The sequence below is a fragment of the Hypanus sabinus genome, chromosome 4 (assembly GCF_030144855.1).
Source record: "Hypanus sabinus isolate sHypSab1 chromosome 4, sHypSab1.hap1, whole genome shotgun sequence".
Taxonomy (NCBI): Eukaryota; Metazoa; Chordata; class Chondrichthyes; order Myliobatiformes; family Dasyatidae; genus Hypanus; species Hypanus sabinus.
Window position 1 is genome coordinate 130,546,934 of NC_082709.1, and position 22,878 is coordinate 130,569,811.

General features: G+C 43.1%; 1 protein-coding gene across 4 annotated transcripts in view; it reads left to right on the forward strand.

The window, feature by feature from the left end:
- LOC132393207 (TLR adapter interacting with SLC15A4 on the lysosome-like) overlaps nt 1–22,878 on the forward strand; it is a 46,346-nt gene that overhangs the window by 17,869 nt on the left and 5,599 nt on the right. For 2 of the 4 annotated variants that reach the window (XM_059968173.1, XM_059968174.1), the window contains exons 2-3: nt 9,381–9,464; nt 17,226–17,312. The gene's annotated coding sequence lies outside the window, so the exon portion shown is untranslated. Of the gene's footprint in view, nt 1–9,380; nt 9,465–10,008; nt 10,093–17,225; nt 17,313–22,878 lie in introns of all 4 variants that reach the window. The other 2 variants (XM_059968175.1, XM_059968176.1) reach the window with 2 other exon arrangements.

The window sequence follows — 22,878 nt, forward strand, 5'->3', positions numbered from 1 at the left end:
AATTACTAATACTGCATGTTTTCACATTACGTGGTTTACCTGTAATGTTGTATCAGACAGGGGCTCTCAATTCACACCCAACTTCTGGAGGGCATTCTGTAATTTTCTGGGTGCCTCTGTGAGTCTGTCTTCAGGATTCCACCCACAGACCAATGACCAAACCAAGCGGGCCAACCAACAGCTAGATACAGTATTGCGATGTCTGGTTTCCCAGAACCACTCCTCGTGGAGTCAGCAGCTACCCTGGGCCGAATACACCATAAACTCACATCCATCCTCATCCACCGGTCTGTCCCCCTTTGAGTGCTGCCTTGGCTACCACCCTCCACTATTTCCTGCCCAGGAGGAGGAGGTTGGTGTCAGCAGATGTGGAGGCACACTCGCTCTGCCCTTCTCTGTGCCTCAGTTAGGATCAAGCCTCAAGCTGACTGCCATCTTTCCAAGGCCCCACGTTACCTCCAGGGACAACGTGTATGGCTTTCAACCTGCGACCTGCCCCCTTGAGCCCTCAACGTGGACTCCCACAAGCTCATCCCCCCCCCCCGCTTCATTGGCCCCTTTCCCATTGCTAAAGTCATCAGCCCTGCTACCGTCCTTCTCAAGCTCCCCTCCACTCTCCGCCGCATTCATCCCACCTTCTATGTGCCCTGTATCAAGCCTTTTATGAGACACCCCTGTATCCCATCCCCAAACCACCCCCTTCCCCACGGCTCATCATGGGTCAGAGACCTTCACAGTGTGTCGACCACTGGACGTTTGTTGCTGGGGCCATGGCCTCCAGTACCTTGTGGACTGAGAGGACTACAGTCCTGAGGAGAGGTGCTGGGTCCCCACCCATAACATCCTGGACCCCTTTCTCATCAGGGACTTTCATCGGCAGCATCCAGCTCTACCTGCCATGACATCAGGAGCCATCCATAGATAGTGGGGGGGGGGGGGGTACTGTCATTGCCTCCAGTTGAACTGTCTTTTTGTGTGTTTCCCCCAGCTGTCATTCTGTTTTTTTGTATTGCCATGTGCTCTTGTTTGTTTTCATGTCCCATGTCCTCCTGTCCCTGCCCCTACTCTGCTCCAGCCCCTGTATCACTGATTATGCCATCCTCACCGGTTTCCCATTACTACCTGTTTTGCTGCCACCTGTGTCTCACTGTGCTCCACTTATCATCTGCCTCTTTGTTTATTGCTCAGTGTATTTCAGTCCTGTGTTTTCACCTGTTTGTTGCCAGATTGTGCCAGTGAGTTTTCCTGATTCTGATTTTTGAATTTCTCTGGATGTTTTGAACTCTGCCTGAACTTTGACGCCAACTTTGTTTGTACCTCTGGATTAGTTACGCAATAAATGTCACAGTGTGCACAGTACTTGGTCTGTGATTGGGTCCCTGCACAAGTGCCCTGACAATATCCTCTATAATAATTTTTTTCTGGTAATTCTCTTTCCAAGAGAAAACAGGACAGTCCATCAGCATTTTCATGATTAGTCCTCTTGAATTCGATTTTGTAATTGTGTCCTCGAAGGAACAGAGCCCATCTCGTCATTCATGATGCTGCTGTTAGTGGAACACCCTTCTGTGGATTAACAATGGACACCAGAGGTTGATGGTCAGTGAGGAGGGTTAGGGTTACTCCCAAACAAGAACTGGTTGAAATGTTTTAGATTCCAAACTAGACTCAAGGCCACTCTGTCAATCTCTGTAATTTTTCTCTGCAGCAGTAAAGGAATGTAGTGCAAAGGCTGTAGGGCATTCACTTCCATCACTCATAACATGTGACAGGACTGTACCCAAACCCTAAAGCACAGCATCACAGGCAAGCTTCACTGGACAATGTGGACAAAAATGTTAAAAGACTATAAGTTCGAAAGAAACCACACCACACAGTCACTGAACAATGTGGATTATAATGGGTGAGTTACAGTGTCTGATGTCACCATTTCCTTTGCCTATTAAAAAGCCACCTCAGACTGTTCTGTCCATTGCCATTTCTTCCCGATATATAGTAATGAGTTCAAGGGGTGGAGCAGAGCAGCCAGGTTTGGCAGGAACTTTTTAAAGTAACTTACAACTCTTTAAAAAGGACTGTGACTGTGACATGTCCTTTGGCCTTGGGGCATCCACCACAGCTGGAATGTTCTCAGCACACTTGTGTAATCCTTGTGCATCAATAGTGTGACCACAGTAAGTGATGCTTGGTTTAAAGAATTCACACTTGTTGCATCATGCTCAAAACTTCTTATCTTGTTAACCATGTCTCGACAATTTGGAGATGCCCCTTGTCATTCTCACTGGTAACAGTGATGTCACCCATTTAACAGTGAGTGCCAGGGCTGCCTTGCAGCACCTAGTCCATAGCTTTCTGCCAGAGTGCAGGTACAGATGTTACTCCAAAAATAAGTCTTGTGGTGGTTCGCCCACGCGGCAAGCGAACTGGCTCCAGCAGTTGCGGGCGAGTCCACAGCCAGCGGCAGCTGAGAGGGCTCTGAGTGCAGGGCAGAGCTCGGCCCAGAAGCCAACGTCACTTCCGCCCGGCAAAGAGCAGGGGATGCTGGGAGCGGGCACGTAAGTGCGCACTGAGTGAGACAGTAAACAGTTCAACCAGACCCTGCTGGACTTAGTGTGTTGCTTTCACTCACTGCGTATCAGCACGACTACATTGATGACCCTAACGGTCCAATGGCATTTGGACCCAGCATGAATGACTCGGGTCTGCAGAATGCAGTTTCCCTTAAACTGCCAACCTTTTGGACCACTCTACCCCTGGTCTGGTTCGAGCAAGCAGAGGCCCAATTCCAGGTCAGGCAAATTTTCTCAGACGCGACCAGGTATTACTACGCGGTGGGCGCTCTTGACCAGGAGACAATGGGCCACGTTATCGACTTTCTGAATCAGCCGCCGGCAACAAACAGGTACGAAGCACTCAAGGCCCTGTTAATCTGCACATTTGGCCTCTCCCGCCACGAACGGGCTGTGCGGTTACTGCATATGGACGGCCTGGGTGACCGCGCGAGAGCAGCCCTAATGTGCGATGTGCTAGCACTGGCAGATGGCCGTAAGCCTTGCCTCCTGTTTGAGCAGATCTTCTTGGAGCAAATGCCAGAAGACATTCACCTCCTGCTGGCAGATGAAGACCTTAGAGACCCGCAGGGTGGCTGCCCGCGCGGACGTGCTTTGGCGCGCCAAACAAAATGGTGGAACCACCATCGAAATTAGTGCTGCGGCACAGCTGAAAGCCCAGCCCTCCCACACCCCTGCAGTGGAGCATGTAACACCCACACCAAGGGGCAGCACCACTTCTGAGTCTTGGTGTTTTTATCATCAAAGATGGGGTTCTGTGGCCCGCCGCTGCCGGCCGCCATACTCGTCCCAGAGAAATGTCAGGACCAGCCATTGCTGATGGCTACAGCGGCTGGTCACTGTGATAGCCTCCTCTACGTTTGTAACAAGCACTCTGGGCGTAGATTCCTGGTGGACACGGGGTCGGAAATCAGTGTCCTACCCCCCTCGAGCAATGATACCTGAACTAGAAGAACAGGACCAGAACTTACGGCAGCCAACAGCAGCACCATCTGCACCTACGGCACAAGAACCATCCCCTTGCAGCTCGGTTCCATCCACTTTACATGGACATTTACACTGGCCACAGTATCACAGCCATTGCTGGGTGTGGACTTCCTCCACGCGCACTGCCTGCTCGCGGATTTGAAGGGACGACGAATGGTCGATGCGAAGATGCTCCAGACTTTCTCCCTCGGTGAGGCCAGGTTACCGGCCAAGTGCCAGTTCAGCCTACCCGCCATCGACTTCTTGGGACACCGGATCGACCACCATGGAGCTGTGCCCCTGCCGGCAAAAGTTGAAGCCATCCACCGATTTCCCAGACCCAGCCCTGTTAAAGGCCTGCAGGAATTTGTTGGGATGGTTAACTTTTACCACCGTTCCCTGCACTCAGCGGCTTGGATCATGCTGCCCCTTTTCGGCTTGATGTCCTGCAAGGTCAAAGAGGTCACCAGATGGGGGAGGTGACGGCAGCTTTCGAACAAGCCAAGAACATACTAGCAAACGCCACACTCCTGGTCCACCCCCGGGTTGACGTCCCCACTGCCCTCACTGTGGATGCCTCCGATGCGGCAGTTGGCAGTGAGCTCAAGCAGCTCGTCGAAGGCCAGTGGAAGCCACTCGCTTTCTTCAGCCGGCACCTACGACCCCCGGAACTGAGGTACAGCGCTTTCGACAGGGAGCTGCTGGCCTGTAACTTGCCATCCGGCACTTCAGGTATTTCCTGGAAGGGAGGGAGTTCACGCTCTTCAAAGACCATAAGCCCCTCACCTTCGCGTTTGCCAAAGTGTCGGACCCGTGGTCGGGCCACCAGCAACGCCGCCTGTCGTACATCTTGGAGTTTACCACCACAATCAAGCACATCTCTGGGAAGAGCAACATGTTAGCCGACGCACTGTCACACTCCTCCATCCAATCAGTGCACTCTCTGTCTCCAGGGGTGGATTATGCGGCGTTAGCTAAGGCACAACGACTGGACAGCGATATACCGGTGTACCGAACCACAGTCTCAGGACTCCACCTCGAAGACATACCCACTGGGCCCGAAGGTAATGAGATCCTTTGCAATGTGTCCACCAGGCATTGTCCCGACTGCTGGAGGCTCTGCGTTTTCGACGCCTTGCACAGTTTAAGCCCACCTTTCCACCCAGGCGACCATCCAGCTGATCCCAGACAGGTTTGTGTGGCATGGCCTACGCAAGCAGGTTGGGCACTGGGCCAGGACATGTATTCACTGTCAAACCTCCAAAATCCGGAGGCACGTGAGGGCCCCACTGCAACCCTTCCAGCAGACACATAGGAGGTTTGAACATGTCCACGTGGGCATCATCGGCCCACTGCCGGTTTTGAGAGGAGTAAGATACCTGTTCACCATGGTGGACAGGTTCACGAGGTGGCCAGAAGCTGTCCCACTTGCTGACACAGCCACGGTGACATGTGCCAGAGCCCTGATTACCACCTGGGTGGCACGGTTTGGACTCCCAGCCCAAGTCTCTTCAGACGGGGTGTGCAGCTCACATCGGCTTTGTGGTCTACACTGGCACAACTCCACGGAACCCAGCTCCACCGAACGACTGCTTACCACCCGCAGTCCAACAGCCTGGTGGAACGTTTCCACAGGCACTTGAAGTCAGCCCTGATGGCACGCTTTCAAGGGCCAGACTGGGTTGATGAACTCCCCTGGGTGCTGCTTGGCATCCACACAGCGCCCAAGGAGGACTTGTCCGCATCATCGGCTGAACTTGTTTACGGTTCCCCACTCATAGTTCCCGGTGAGTTTGTGCCAGCGCCCTGTGGCCAGGAGGACTCACCTACGGCGGTCCTAACTAAACTCTGGGAGCGGCTTGTAACACTTGCCCCAGTCCTGACATCCCCTCACGGAACAACACCCTCTTTCGTGCCCAAGGATCTACAACAGAGCAAGTATGTTTTCATTTGCCGAGGCCGCACAGACCACCCCTACAACGACCATACGAAGGACCCTACAAGGTAGTGCGCCATAATGGGACGACCTGCGTTCTCAACATCAGCGGTCGTGAAGAGACTTTCACCATTGACCATCTCAAACCGGCGCATCTAGACCTCGAATGCCCGGTTGCGGTGCCACCCCCACGATGACAAGGCCGGTCACCTAAAAGAACTGACAGTGTGCAGACTGTGGACTCTGCACCTCCTAGCGCAGGTTTTGGGGGGGTGTGTGTCATGTGGCGGCTCGCCCACGCGGCAGGTGAACCGGCTCCAATAGTCATGGGCGAGTCCGCAACCAGTGGCAACCAAGAGGGCTCTGAGTGCGGGGCAGAGCTCAGCCTGGAAGTTGACGTCACTTCCGCCCTGCAAAGAGTGGGGGATGTTGGGAGCGGGGACTTAAGCGCGCACGGATTGAACCAGTAAACAGTTCAACCAGACCTGCTCGACTCAGTGTATTGCTTTCACTTGTTGCGTATCAGCACGACCACAGTCTATTTATAGCAATAAAGCCCTTTGTAACTGTTTATGATGAGAAACACTTCGGACTCTTCCTCCATCTGCAGGTAGGCCTCAGCCAAGTCCACTTTGCTGAAGTGTTTCCCTCTAGAAATATTTGCAAAGATATCCTCTTGTGGGCAGAGAGTATTGATCTACTTTCAGTACTGGGTTGATGGTGACCTTAAAATCACCACAGATCCTAATAGACACATCCTTCTTCGTTACTGGGACCATTGGCATTGCCTAATGGCTCCACTCAAACTTGGAAAGGTTTCCTTCAGCCTCCATGTGTTCCAGCTCTCTGGATACTTCATCTTGGATGGTATACAGAACTGCACTGGTTTCGTAAAACTTGAATGTGGCATTTTCATTTAACAAGATTTTACTTTTAATGTGTTTGAGTTTTCCAGTGCCATCCTTGAACACTGCTGTGGCATCATCATGTCGGCCTCAGAGACTGAAATCACAGGATTGTCCAGGGCTGTAGAAGTTTGCAATGGTTCCTCTATATATGTTTTGATAGTCAAAGTAAACACAGAAGACACTGAGCTCTTCTGGAAGCGAAACTCTGCTGTCTCCCATGTCACTTGATTTAATTTTGTAAGAGGTGATACCATTCAAGCCCTGCTACAGCTGTTGAGCATCCTTCATTGATTCAAGTTTGCACATGATAGCTTTCTGGAGATCATACTTGGACCTTCTGTAACTTTGTTGGTTACCAGACTTGAATGCTTTGGATCTGACCCTCAGCAGTTTGTGGATCTCATGCTTCATCCAGAGGTTCTGATTGGAAAAGACTCTGAATGATTTTGAGGGGACACACTCATCTATGACTGTCTTTATAAAGTTCGTAACCTCTGTGGTGTTTTCATTCAGATCCACACATGAGCCCTTGATCACAGCCCAGTATACTGACTCTAAGCCATCCCATAGCTGCTCCTCTACCTCTCACAATCAGCTCTTTGTTGTCCTGACTCTGGAACCCTGCACTTTAGCTTCTGCCTATATGCAGGTAGAAAGACAGCCAAATTTCTCTAAATGCAGTCTGCGCATGGAATGGTAGGCATTGCTTATCTTAGTATAGCAGTGGTCTAGTGTTGGGACCTCTGGTGCTACAGGTTATATGCTGATGGTAATTGAGCAGAGATTTCTTCAAACAAACTTGATGGAAATCCCCAACTATGATATGAAATGTGTCGGGATGGACTTTCTTGTTTGTTAATGGCATCATGCAGTATCTCAAATGCCTGATTATAGTTGGCCACTGATGGTATGTAAACTGTGGTCAGGATCATGGAGGAGATATGTCTTGGTAAATAGAATTGTCGGTGTTAGATCATTAGATGGAACATGTGTACACCCAAAACCGCCACATCAGAGCACCACAGAGAGTTTGTTATAAGGCACAATTTGCCTTTTCCACATCAGCAGTTTGGTCCGTTCTGTGTATTGAGATGCCTTTGGGTCAGATCGACATATCTGGCATACTCTGAGCAAGCCATGTCTTGGTAAAACGTATAAACACTGTTTGTATAATCAGCGATGTGATGCTGATAGCTATGATGCTAATGTTAATAGTTAAGTATAGCTATGGCAGGGTAGGACTGAATCAGTTACTTAGCAAAGTGGGTGAATTTCTGGGCACTGTCCTGATCCTTTTGCCATTGAGGCTATGGATTACTTAAATTGTCTGCTGCTGCACTTTCTGTATGGATGAGGAGAGATCTCTTGGCTGACTGCTCTAACTACAGCAGGAGGTGGATGGATGCCTCTTGGGTACCAGTGGGTTCCCATTGAACAGCTGCAGTTACAGCAGTGTGGGAAAATTAGTGCTGTCAATGTTTTAGTACATCAGAGGGAGCAGTAGAGCACTGCACAGTGGAAATCAAAACAACGGCTGATGCTGGAGAACTGAAACTGCACAGTGAGACAGTGAGTGTGCAGAATAGTGCTGTGCCTGAACCTGGAGCAAGATCACCAAAGGACTCAGGAGAGTAATGCAGAACTATTTCATCAAGCCAGCAGAGCCCAAGAAAATTAAAATCTTTCTGTGTTAGAAATATAGCAACAGCAACATGTTTTGGGTGAAAATGCAACATTGCAAAATTAGATCAGTTACTTCAGACATGATCCATGCATCAGAAATATGAGTGACAATGCATCGTTTAAGTCTCTACACAACGGGACATATTCAATCATTATTTAATCAGTGGTGCAAGCTCTAAAGAATAGTGTAAATGTAATTTAATCTTCTTGATGTAATGGAGTTTAATGATTGGATTTGGATACCTTGCACTGCCAGGCATTAACAACATGGTAAACCCAAGAGAGCAGTGGTTAATGATTCCCCAGGTGTCTTGACAAAGAGGTGTATTTGCACATTTATCCTGTCAATTTTTGCAGTTTTTAATGAGTTAAATAAGTTGTGCAAAAATAGAAATTGAACAAAGTAGTGAGGTGGTGTTCATGGGTTCAATATCCTTTCAGAAATCAGATTGCAGAGGGGAAGAAGTTGTTCCTGAACCATTGGGTGTGGCTTTCAAGCTTCTGTATCTCCTCCCTGATGTTGACAATGAGAACAAGGCATGACCTGGGTGATAAGGGTCCGTAATGATGAAAGTCACCTTTTTGAGGCATTGCTCCTGAATACTATGGAGACCAGTGCCTTTGATGGAGCTGACCAAGATTACAACATGCTGCAGTTTATTTCGAACCTGTATAGTAGCCACACCCCCACACCCTCCACTGCCACAAACAGACAGTGATGGAGCCAGTTAGAATGCTTTGCACAGTACATCTGTGAAAATTTGAGTGTGTCTTTGGTAGATCTCCTCAAACTCCTAATAAGATGTTGGGTCTAGGATAGATTCTCATAGATATTTACACCCAGGAACTTGAAATTGCTCACTCTTTTCACTTCTGGTTCCCCTAAGGACTAGTGTATATTCCTCCATCTTACAGTTTTGAAGTCCACAATCAGTCCTTCGGTCTTACTGACGTCAAGTGCAAATTTGTTGCTACGACATCACCCAACTAGCTAATGTACTTCACTTCTGTACACTCTCTTCCACCATCAGAAATTCTGCGAACTATAGTTGTATTGTATTGTCAACAAATTTATAGATGGGATTTGAGCTGTTCACAGCCACAGTCATGTGTTTAGAGAGTAGAGCAGTGGGCTAAGCACACATTCCTGATCCGCAGTGACTGTGGGCTTCTGGTTAGTAAGTCGATGACCCAGTTGCAGAGGAAGTACAGAGGCCCAGGTTCTGGAGCTTTTCGATCAGAACTGTAGGAATGATTGTGTTATACACTGAGCTGTAGTCAATAAACCGCATCCTGACATAGGTATTTGTATTGCAGGTGATCCAAGTCTACATGAAGAACCAATGAGATGGTATCCACCGTAGCCCTTTTGTGACGACAGGCAAACTGCAGGAGATCCAGGTTGTTGCTAAGGCTGGAGTTAATTCTAGCCATAACCAAACTCTCAAAGCTCTTCATCACTGTAGATATGAGTGCTACTGGACAACAGTCGTTGAGACAGCTCACCCGGCTCTTCTTGGGCACTGGTATAATTGTGGCCCTTTTGAAGCAGGTGGGAGTGTCTGACTAGCGATGAGAGATTGAAAATGTCTTTGAACACCCTTGCCAGTTGGTGGACACAGGTTTTCAGGGCCCTACCAGGTACACCATGGGGGGCCTGTTTGCAATGGTTCACCCCCTTGAAAGAGATCACAGGGTCACCGGAAGCTGCAGGGATCCTCATAGCCATAGTTTTATTCTCTCCTTCAGAGTGGCATAAAAGGTGTTGGGTTCATTTGGGAGTGAACCATCATGATGTTAGGTTTCGCTTTATAGGAAGTAATGGCTTGCAAACCCTACTAGAGTTGCTGTGTATCCGATTCTGCCTCCAAACTTTTGGAATTGTACCTTTGCTCTTGAGATCACCCTCCACAAGTAGTACCTGGTTTTCTTTTTTCTTGTACAGATCTGGATTGCCTGACATGAATGTCACAGGTCTAGCCCTCAGCAGACTACAAACCTCCTGGTTCACCCATGACTTTTGATTTGGGTATGTACAGTATGCTTTTGTAGGGACACACCCCTTCACACAGGTTTTAATGAAGTCAGTGAAAGCTGTGGTGTACACATTCAGACACAGAGATGAATCCCTGAATACAGTCCAGTCCACTGATCCAAAGCAGTCCTATAAGGTCTCCTGAGCCTCCCTTGCCCATACCTTCTTGGTCCTCTTTACTAGTGCTGTTATCTTCAGTCTTTGGCTATACTCAGGGAGTAGATGTACAACCATATGATCGGACTTTGCAATGTGTGGATATTGAATAGAGCAGTAAGAGCTCTTGATTCTGGTGTAACAGTGGTCCAGTGTGTTGGTTCCTCTGGTACTATAAGTGATGTTGGTAGTAATTACTCAAAGACATTTTCAAGCTGGCCTGGTTAAAATTCCCCAAAATGATAGGGAAGGCATCAGGATTCGCTGTTTCATGCCTGTTTATTACATCAGTCAGTTTGTTTAGAGCCTGTTTTACAGGCTTGAAGTGGAATGTACTCTGCTACCAAATACTGATTGGCATCTCTCTAGAGTGAGGGGTTTAGATGGGGTGGAGTTTATTAGGTGTGCTCAGGAAGGTTTTTTGACACAATATGTAGATAAGGCTACAAGAGGAGAGGCTGTACTTGATCTGGTATTGGGAAATGAATCTGGTCAGGTGTCAGGTCTCTCAGTGGGAGAGCATTTTGGAGATAGTGATCACAATTCTATCTCCTTTACCATAGCATTGGAGGGGGATAGGAATAGACAAGTTAGGGAAATGTTTAAATGGAGTAAGGGGAAATATGAGGCTATCAGGCAGGAAATTGGAAGCATAAATTGGAAACAGATGTTCTCAGAGAAATGTGGCAAAGAGGAAGAAATGTGGCAAATGTTCAAGGGATATTTGCATTGGGTCCTGTGTCGATACATTCCAATGAGACAGGGAAAGGATGGTAGAGTACAGGAACCATGGTGTACAAAGACTGTTGTAAATCTAGTCAAGAAGAAAAGAAAAGCTTACGAAAGGTTCAGAAAACTAGGTAATGATAGAGATCTAGAAGATTATAAGGCTAGCAGAAAGGTGCTTAGGAGAGCCAGAAGGGGCCATAAGAAGGCCTTGGCAGACAGGATTAAGGAAAACCCCAAGGCACTCTACAAGTATGTGAAGAGCAAGAGGGTAAGGCATGAGAGAATAGGACCAATCAATTATCACAGTGGAAAATTGTGTATGGAACTGGAGGAGATGGCAGAGGAACTTAATGAATACTTTGCCTCAGTATTCACTACGGAAAAGGATCTTGGCGATTGTAGGGATGACTTGCAGCAGGCTGAAAAGCTTGAGCATGTAGATATTAAGGATGAGGATGTGCTGGAGCTTTTGGAAAGCAGCAAGTTGGATAAGTCACCAGGACCAGACAGGATGTACCCCAGGCTACTGTGGGAAATGAGAGGAGATTGCTGAGCCACTGGTGATGATCTTTGCATCATCAATGAGGACGGGAGAGGTTCTGGAGGATTGGAGGTAGATGGATGTTGTTCCCTTATTCAAGAAAGGGAGTAGGGATAGCCCAGGAAATTATAGACCAGTGAGTCTTACTTCAGTGGTTGGTAAGTTGATGGAGAAGATTCTGAGAGGCAGGATTTATGAACATTTGGAGAGGCATAATATGATTTAGGAATAGTCAGCATGACTTTGTCAAAGGCAGGTCAGGCCTTACCAGCCTGATTGAATTTTTTTGAGGATGTGACTAAACACATTGATGAAGGTAGAGCAGTAGATGTAGTGTATATGGATTTTAGCAAGGCATTTGATAAGGTATCCCATGCAAGGCTTTTTGAGGAAGTAAAGAGGCATGGGATCCAAGGGGACATTGCTTTGTTGTTCCAGAACTGGCTTGTCCACAGAAGGCAAAGAGTGGTTGTAGACAGGTCATAATCTGCAAGCTGGCTGGTGATTAGTGGTGTGCCTCGGATCTGTTCTGGGACCCATACTCTTAGTGATTTTTATAAATGATCTGGATGAGGAGGTGGAGGGATGGGTTAGTAAATTTCCTGATGAAACAAAGTTTGGGGGCGTTGTGGATAGTGTCAAGGGCTGTCAGAGGTTACAGCGGGAAATTGATAGGATGCAAAACTGGGCTGAGAAGTGGCAGATGGAGTTCAATGCAGATAAGTGTGAGGAGATTCATTTTGGTAGGTCAAATATGATGGCAGAATATAGCATTAATGGCAAGACTCTTGGCAGTGTGGAGGATCAGAGGGATCTTGGGTTCCGAGTGCATAGGACACCCAAAGCACCTGTGCAGGTTGACTCTGTGGTTAAGGAAGCATACGGTGCATTGGCCTTCATCAATTGTGGGATTGAGTTTAATTCCTGAGAGGTAATGTTGCAGCTATATAGGACTCTCATCAGACCCCACCTGGAATACTGTGCTCAGTTCTGATCGCCTCACTACAGGAAGGATGTGGAAACCATAGAGAGGGTGCAGAGGAGATTTACAAGGATGTTGCCTGGATTGAGGAAAATGTCTTATGAGAATAGGTTGAGTGAACTTGGTCTTTTCTCCTTGAAGAGACGGAGGATGAGAGGTGACCTGACAGAGGTGTACAAGATAAAGAGAGGTATTGATCGTGTAGGTTGTCAGAGGCTTTTTCCCAGGGCTGAAATGGCTAGCATGAGAGGGCATAGTCTTAAGGTGCTTGGAAGTAGGTACAGAGGAGAAGTCAGGGGTAAGTTTTTACGCAGAGAGTGGTGAGTGTGTGGAATGGGCTGTGGAGAGTGGCGGTGGAGACCGAAATGATAGGGTCTTTTAAGAGACTCCTGGTTGGATACAAGGAGCTCAGAAAAAGAGGGCTATGGGTAAGCCTATGTAGTTCTAAGGTAAGGACATGTTCAGAACAGCTTTGTGGGCTGAAAGGCCTGTATTGTGCTATAGGTTTTCTATGTTTCTAAGATGATTGCTGAATTTCCTGTGGCAGATAAAATGGACAGCACTTGATTGTGAGATGTTCCAGGCTGAGTGAGCACAACTGGGACAGCATCGCAACATTTGTACACCACAAGGAGTTGCCCATGAAGCATTCTCCATCTCTTCTGCCTTTGAAACTCTCAGCAGTCCTATTTTGGCAGAGTGTTATGAAACTGTCCGGCTGTATTACTTCATCTGGAATGATGGGGGTTAGCTAAGTTTCTGTGAAACAAAAAACAAAATAGCTTTTAATGTCCCTCTGCTACAGCAAACTAGCTCTGAGATCTTTGATTTTATTTACCCAAGACTGTACATTTGTCAGCAAGATGGTCGGTATTGGTAGCGGAAAGTCACTCTTCTTTTTGACAAACTTTTAAACCAACGTTGCATCCTCTTTTCCACTGTCTTAAAGGGAAACCACGTCAACCAGAGTCCAATCGAGTTCCATCAACTTTAAGTCGTGATAAAGTTTTTAATCACCTTAAAGCAATGTTACTAACTGGACAGACCTTAGAAGTAGTTGTGATCCTCAGCTGTAGCAGACTGAAATGGGAGTATTTGATGATTTCCTTCAGAGCTGCTCACATGAGTTGCCTTCTTGACATCATACTGGAAGTGGTAATATTAAGTTTTGGTAATATTGCTGTCAAAAGTGAACCTCCTTGGCAAATCATGATAAATAAATATTCTTAACTTTAACATACACTGGCAAAACAAAAGTCGCAGCATTTGTAAAGATCATGGACATGGACTCTTAAATTGCCTCACAATCCTTTGCAATGTTAAGAAGACTAAAAGATAATCCCCAAAACAGAATGCTACTTCCAATATCACGCTGATATGAACAACGATCTGATTAAAAACTGCTTCAGGCTGTCAGTATTCTGGCTGACTGATAGAAGATGCCAGTTTCCAGGATATTTTACAATCCTTATTAAGACAGGGAAACACAATGATAGAGCTGGAAATACAGTTACATCATCTATCATTTCCAGTGTGTAATCAATTCAAGCCAACATGCAACAGACATAGTGATTGTTGCTGGTAAATTTAGCACACAGAAGGGTCAGGTGGACAAAAATAACTAGCATAATCTCAGAACAGGTATACTCAAGGAAAACTGATACTGATGTTTGGGCATTACTTAATGAGTCCAAGATGAAGGAAATGCAATTTTTTTTGTGTTTCAACTAATGTGAAGTTTCAAAGGGATTAGCTTGCTATAATATCACCCTTCCCAGACTCTCCTGGTTTCACATTCATTTACAGCACACTGCAGTTATAGTCCTTTTTAATGTAACAACATGTGCGTAGAATTCTCACTGGTTGCTATCAAGCGACTTTTGTCACTGAGCTCTCACGTAGGTGACCAAAACTTGATCAAACAGATAGTCTTAAAGGAACATTATAAAGAGAGGCAAATATGCAACAAGGAGAGAGAAAATTCCAGGCATGGCCTTGAAAACCTAGCTTATTGCTAAAATTCACCATGCAAGTGTAGTTGCTAGTTGTGGCCTAATTAAAACTGGGGGTTTAAGCAAGAGGTAAAATTGAAGGAGTGCAGACAACTGAAAGGTTACAAAACTGGAGGGATGGGACCATGAAGTGTTATAAAAACAAGAATGAGAATATTAAAATTGAGATATGGGCAGCACTTGCTACAGGTTAGGAAAGGGCTACTAGAGCTTTGGATCGGCAATCTTTGAAATGTAGAATTTGTTGGGTTTATTTCAATGCAAACCATTGATATTTTGATTTCATTTTCAAAACCTCTCTTTAGAAATGTTATTTCCTGTCTAAATAGGCCTAACATTGAAGTGAAAGCCTTAAAAAAAACAGAAGTCTGGGATCTGGATGTGATAATTACAATAAAGCACTGATCAACTCTCCATCTGATTTGCCTATTTAAAGCATGATTTTGTTCTTTGACGAGCATTGAATTAATGAAGGCTGAATACAAGACTCAGAACACACAAGGAGCAAAACATAATTTTTATTTCTGCAACTGGCCATGCTGTTGAGATAAGCAGCAAATGCTGTATGAGGCTAATAGGTGTAAAGTTTATATTCCATTCAGTTTATAGAGAACATTAGCTTTCATCTCCTGTTTAGTTTATAGAGAACATTCCACCTGCTTAGATTTAATCTTAGAAACTTAGTTTTATTTCATTTCTGCCAACATGTCCATTTCAGGAAGCGTTCAATTTTTGGTTCTTAGTTCCCTGTTTTCCATGTTTATCTTTCATATCCTTTGGTGAAATAAAGTCAGTTTCCAGTTCTGAAATTAGCCCTAAAATGTGGTATATTTTAAACCAGGTGCAAGGGCTCAACTGTTTCTTTTGCCAAAGCGTGGTTTCTGACAGCCACTAATCTCAGCAACTAATGTGAAGTTTCATCTTGAATGCCTACCTTTTTTAATGTTTTTGTAAAAGTAACATTTGAAACTAAAACTCTGAGGCCCAGAGCATTCCAAATGATATATTAATTGAGTGCAATTGTGTGACTGACAATGTCAGCTTTGTCCCTGCTGCAAACTTTGGTTGTGTCTGAAGGTAATATTTTTTGAAGAAGACTTTAGGGTCTAAAGTATTGGGGGAATGGAAACTGGATCTCTGGTCTATATCTCAGCTTATTACCAGGGGCAAATAGAGGGGGTTAGAACAGTATGGGAGAAGATTTGGTTGGCAGACTGATAGACTAGGGGTATTTGATAAAACATGGAATGTAAATAAGGGAAATACCTATAGGCCTCTCTATCTGTCACTATGTATGGAGACTTAGTAGTCCTGGGAGGATGCTAAGTCTTTGTCTAAGCTCCCCTTCAATGCTCCAGCAGAAATGCTACGTGGGGGAAATGAAGTCCCTTTGTACAACTTAATGCGGAAAAAGTGCCAGGCAGCAAGAATGACTGAAAATGATTGCTATCAAATTTTATTCTCTGGTAATAAAATCAGTTGCAAAATTAATTGTTGTTACTTACTGGCTTTGGAACTGAGGAATAATTAATAAAGAGATAAGAAAAGCTTGATGCACATTTGCTTAAATACTCTTAACTTTATTCATATTGACTGGACAAATCAAATTGGTGAAGGCAGCTTTAAAAACAAGGTCATAGAATGTACTGGGATGGTATTTTCGGAATGATAAGATATGAAAGAAATTTGGTGGGGGGCAGTTTATCTTCAACTTTACCTGTGTGTTATGAGATAGGGATAATTAGTAATCTAACAAGGAATCCTTTGGGGAAATGTCATCACAAGAAGACAGTTTGTTTTTTGCTGTTTGAGAGAGACACAGTCGACTCAGTAAGACTGTCAAGTTGGATCGAATTTTGAAGTCTATAAAATCACAAGGGTCACCTTTGTCAGGTTTAATTGGAAACTGACATGGAATGGAACGATTAGAAGATTGATTAATAGATAAACAATGGCAAGCACATTTGAAATATTTCAAAATTTTCAATCACCATTCATTCAGCTGAAAAATAAATCCACAAGAAGAGAAATTTATTCATAAATAACTAAGGAGGTTAGAATAAAACTAATTTAAAATAGATTCTTAATGTTGCCAGAAAAATGGTAAGGCCAAAGAAAAGTTTTACAAAGCAACAGAAAGATGGATGAATATGATAAAGTAATGAAAACGTAAAAGAATGCGAGAGATTTTTGCACCAATGTAAAAATAAGAGAGCGGCAAAACAAAGAGATCTCAGAAGTAAACAGGAAAGTGATTATGGGAAATAAAGAATAGTCCAGATGTTGAAAAATTGTTTTATGTCCCTCTCAGTTGAGACATGATAAATTTAGTGGAAATGGAGAGTTCTGAAGAGGAGTGAGGAAGGAGCATGCAATCATTAAAATTACAGGCAATCCCAGTATTATGGGAGAGGAGAAATTAAGGCATCCTGAGAGATTAGTCCATATTACCTATTCCCATAACGTGAAGCTATGTTATCTGTGCATGCAGAGAAAAAGGTTGGCAACCTTCCAAAAATCTGTAGGATTAGCATTCACTTGTATTGCTTTCTAAATGTATTGTGTTTTGGTATTTTTCAAGGCCAATAGAGTGAGCATTAAACTAACTTTAAGATCGATCAAAGTTCAGTGATTTTTCTTTAAATTTTTACATACAAAAATATATCACTGTTACCGTTTCTGACCACTTCCTCTTTGTTTAATATAGATATGAACAAATGGATTTTCATCTTCCTCTTATTGAGTACTTGCCTCCGTCGCACAACTTTATGAAACTGTTTCGTTCTGCCTGAAGGTAAGCAAGTCATTTGCTTTCTCTCAACAATTTGAAATTTTTTGGAAAATATCCACTAACTTTACGATTGGGATTCATTGCTCATCAATTAAAATGCTCAGAGGTATTTTCACCATGTTTTAAAACATATGTTCTCCTACATTGACAATGAGAATGCAAATGCAATAAGCACATCATTGTATTGATACCTAATGTTTTCTGTAAGCAATTTTTACAAATCAGTAATTTTATATTTTTTGTGTTTGTAGATTCTAAGCTGCAAGCTCAAATTTACAAGGAAATATACTTACAAAATATGTTCTTAATGCAAACAGTTCACTTATAATGAAAGGGAAAGTTGGCATACACAGTTATTTGATATTAAAATAATAATCACATTTTTAAAGCTTAGATCTTGTTACAGTTTAGTTGTACAGCTCTTCAACCCAGCTTCCAAACATTTGACTTCTGCACAATGTGGAAATACAAATGAGTGCTTAGGAAACAACAAGAAGGATTTGTCAATGATTACAGGCCTGCAGGCAGCTTCTCCTTCTGTTTTGTGGAAACCTGGTTTGATGCCGTGTTTCTAACTTAAGAATTGTTTGAGTTATGAATAGCTCACAGGAATAGAACTATGCCATAACCTGAGCTGACTTGTATAATGATTTAGAATTCAGCAATACCAGTGAAGTTCTGACTCAATGGCAAATATTTTGAATCCATATTCTCCCACTACACCGATTTATTCTTAAAAAGCATCACGTAATTAATCTGCAATAAGACCTGCCCTTGAAATGTTTGCATAAAACCGTAGCAATTGCTGTTGCAGTCTTATATCAATGCAACAACTTTAAATGGGGATTTATCAAAACCAGAATCAAATTTATTTTCATTGACATATATTATGAATTTTATTTTTGTGGCAGAAGTACAATGTAAGACATAAAAAATGGCGACAGCTTGTAATGAATGAATAAATTAATTAATGAAGTAGTGTTCACAGGTTTGAAACTTCCCAGTAATGGAAAGGGACAAAGGTCTTAATTTACACCAACTTGCTAAAAAAAAACTTTCTTTTTCAATCAGATTGTTATGGGAGGGAGACAGAGAAAATAATTTCAATGAGGATATTTGATTTGCGAGAGTCCTTTAAGTAAAAAGCAATATTCTACAGTATTATTTTATTGCATTTTGGCTCAATTGAAAATGACAATATTGCATTCTGATTTTAAGGTAATTTGTTTGGCATACTTGTGCTCTGATTCTACCATCTGGTTTCAGTTTAACAACTGGAAAACTGTTGTATTTAGAAATTGTGTGTGACAAGTGTCTTCAGAATAACATTGGTCTGTTCTCTCTGTGTCATCATATGTCATCAGGGACTGAAGCCTCAGTTACCCACACTGAAATTAGCCGGTGGCTAATGAAAGGGATTGATAAGGTAGAAGCAAGAAAGTTGTTTCCACTGGTAGGTGAGACTAGAACTAGGAGACATAGCCTCAAGATTCAGGGGAGTAAATTTAGAATTGAGATGAGGAGGAACCGCTTTTCCCAAAGTGTGATGAATTCTCTGCCCAATGAAGCTGTGGCGGTTACCTCAGTAAATATATTTAAGACAAGGTTGGATAGATTTTTGCATTGTAGGAGATTTAAGGGTTATGGGGAGAAGGCAGTAGGTGGAGATAAGTCCATGGTCAGATCAGCATGATTTTATTGAATGGTGGAGGAGGCTTGACAGGCCAGATAGCCTAGTCCTGCTCCGATTTGTTATGTTCGTCTGTTCTTATATAAATAAATAACCAAGCATAAAATGTTAAACTACAACAAAGATGATAATTTAGACTCTAATCCAACAAGAAGTAGTAGAAATCATTTGTTGAAGGTCAGATTAAAATACTTTCAACAATGTACCAGATTAAATACCTTGTTAAATACCTTCAGAAATTTAAGTTAATATTCTAGAAAGATAACCCCTAGAGTCATGAATTAAATGCACATTTATAAACTTTCATCTACTGTCTTGCAATCTCATAATTTACAGTCCTTTAGCAATCAATGCTGGGACCATTGTGTCATATACAGACATGACTTGATAGAGAATGTAGATGGTTTGGTTTTAACTTTACTGATGAAACAAAAATGATTGAGTAGGAGATAAGGAAGAAGATTGTGAAAGGGTACTAAAGAACACAGACCAATTGGAAAATTGTGTGGAGTGGAGATGGGTGGAATTCAATCCAGACCAGTGTGAGGTAATGCATTTTGGGTCTTTATGTACTCACAGAAGATTTACACATCTTTCAGTTCAAGATGTTACTTTTAATCTTTTCTTAACTTGGAAGCCACTGAAGAATCCTGGGCAGGAGGGATTTAATATCCAAACTGGTCGTCACCAACTAATTTCACTGTGTGGCACTTCGGTAAAGGTTCATTCCCTGATTCCATAAGAAACTGTCCATCATTTAGTAGTGGGACCGATGATGACTTGAAGTAATCAATCGTACATCAGTTTTTACTTACAGCAGTTTTAAAGTGATTTGGACAGGTATTTGTATAGGAAAGGAGTAGATGGGTATGAATCCAATGAAGGCAAATGATAGGTATCAGTAGGCATGGATGAGTTGGGCTGAAGGGCCTGTTTGTAGGCTACACAATTCTATTGCTTTATCTCTTATAAAAAGGTTGTTCATTGATTTTGTATAATACAAGTAAGTGTGTTTTTTGGCTGTCATGGAGTCAGATGCAAGATGTCATTGACTGATGTATATATTTGTTTCATGTGCTTCAGCAATATTCTTTATGGAAATATTAGTGCAGAGAGAGGGGAGGATATTTAGATAACAAATCTCTATCAATTGAAACGTCCATCTGGGCAAGATTCTGGAATTTCTCAGTTGGAAAGTCTCTTCAGCTGTTACTTTTGTGAACAAATTTATACTAATCATATTTAATTTAATTATCTTAATCATCATTCTTTTATTTTTTCTCAGAGGAGCTCTCTATTTGCAGAATGGCACCATATTTATCTGCTGTAATGCAGTTAATGTACTCCTTGAGTTATAATTTATAAATACTTTGTGATATTTCCAGAAAGAAATGCATAGTTCCAAAATGCTGCTTCCCTTCTATTAATTAGCAAGAAATTGGATGCAGGAGAATAATCGTACTTCAAAACCATGTCATTTAGAAAAACTTTACTTTGGAATAATGTTGGGATATTTTTGTGGCACAAGTAGCCCATGTTACTTTAAGATGAGGTAATTTTACTCTGTGACAAGAAGGATCAAAATAAATGTCACTTGTGGTGATGCTAAGAGCCGTCATTAATACAGTAGGTCTGACCTTAATAAATTATTACCATAAAGGGATTCAAATCTGAATAAGATCACTTTCTGAGTTTGAAAAAGGTTGCTTATTGTGAAAATGTGTCAAGGCCTATCGCTGAATTAAGTAGGGGGACAACAGGCCAAGGCAGTAATTGAAAAGTGAGTACTTTAATTCATACAAGGGATGTTGATCATGCAGTAACCTTGTCTATACTTTATCAGTTTGTGTATTTACTTATATTTTGATTGGTGATAAAATTCAGGAAGCAAATTTCCTTTCTCTTGAAGGCTCTAATCAAGGTCTTGGTGTCCTTTATATATCGGAAACAACAGCTATCACACATGAGCAGGAGAAATGTCAATTGTTCCTTTACTGTTTACTGAGGATTAATATTCTCCCATTCAACGTCTTCATATCCAAAGCTCACAAATAAATCCTCTCAGACACCAAGTAAAATATACTTTGAAGACCAAAACAATGACAAATTTGTAAAAAAGAAATTGGTGCAAGTACTGGTTTATATTTCTTGGAGAGATAGAGCACATACAGCACTAAAACAGACCTTTCAGCCTGCTGAATCCATATTGACCATTTTTATACTGATCCTGGAATGAAGGGTCTCGGCCTGAAATGTTGACTGTGCTTCTTCCTATAGATGCTGCCTCGCCTGTTGTGTTCCACCAGCATTTTGTGTGTGTTGCTTGAATTTCCAGCATCTGCAGATTTCCTCGTGTTTGCGCTCATACTGATCCTATTGTGATGGATATTCAGAATCCAGGGCCGGGGGCTTTTTTGCCAAATTCAGCTTTCACACATAACAGCTGACGCTTGCAGAGACCAAAGAGTTGTTTTTAAACGTGTTAAACTTCAAACCAATATTCTTTCTTTGGCTTCTTGACATAAATGGGAACCAGTCTTCAGTTTTTAATGTGCAAGCAATAACCAATTTGTAGTTAAAAGGACAGCTTTGCAAATAAAGCACTGTCTATAGAACCCAGTCTGTGGCCCACAGCATGAGGCTGGCTGCTCAAGAGATGCAATGTAAGACAATGGGGTTATGTTAAGTTCAAGTTCAAGTTTAGTTATCATTCAACCATACATGAATATCCATGAATACACCAAAACAGAACAGAGGTCCTTCAAGGCAAAGGTGCCAAACATAGTACCAACAGTCATATGCAGCACAAGGCATATATAGCACAGATAATATTGCAAGTAAACATATAGTCTCAAAAAGTATATTGCCCAAGTTCCTGAATGACATGTCCTGTAAACTGACATACCCAAAATGCTGGTGGAATGCAGCAGGCCAGGCAGCATCCATAGGAAGAAGTACAGTCGACGTTTCGGGCCGAGACCCTTCGTTAGGGCTAACAAATTTATATGTCAATGATTTGGATGATGGAATTGATGACTTAGTTGCAAAGTTTGCAGGTGATACGAAGATAGGTGGAGGGAGTTTTGGGAAAATAGGGAGGCTACAGTAGAACTTAGACAGATTAGGGGAATGGGGAAAGAAGTGGCAGATGGAATAAAGTGTCAGGAAGTGTATGGTCATGTACTTTGGTAGAAAAAATGAAAGGGTAGACTACTTTCTAAATGTAGAGCAAATACAAAAATCTGAGGTGGAAAGGTATTTGGGAGTCCTTGTGCAGGATTTCGTAAAGGTTAACTTGCAGCTTCTGTCTGTGGTGAGGAAGACAAATGTGATGTCAGCATTCATTTCAGGAGGACTAGAATATAAAAGCAAGGGTGTAATGTTGGGACTTTGTAAAACATAGGTGAGGTCTGACGGAGTATTGATGGTTCTGGGCCTGTATTCACTGGAATTTAAAAGAATGAAGGGTGACCTCATTGAAAAGTATTCAATGGTGAAAGGTCTTAATAGAGTGGATGTGGAAAGGATGCTTCTTATGGTAGGAGTGTCTAAGACTAGACGATACAGCCTCAACATCCTTTTTGAATGAAGATTAGGAGGAATTTCTTCAGCCAGAGAGTTGTGAATCTGTGGAATTCGTTGCCACAAGCAGCCGGGGAGGCCAAGTCTTTATGTACATTTAAGGCAGACATTGATAGATTTTTGATTGGTCAGGGCATGAAGGGATCTGGGGGCAAGTAAGAAGATTGGGGCTAAGAGAAAAATTGGATCAGCCATGATACGATGGTGGAGCAGACTTAATGGGCCAAATGGCCTAATTTTGCTTCTGTATCTTCTGGTCGAATTTTGTGTATTTGGGAACTGTCACCAGAAGCTTTT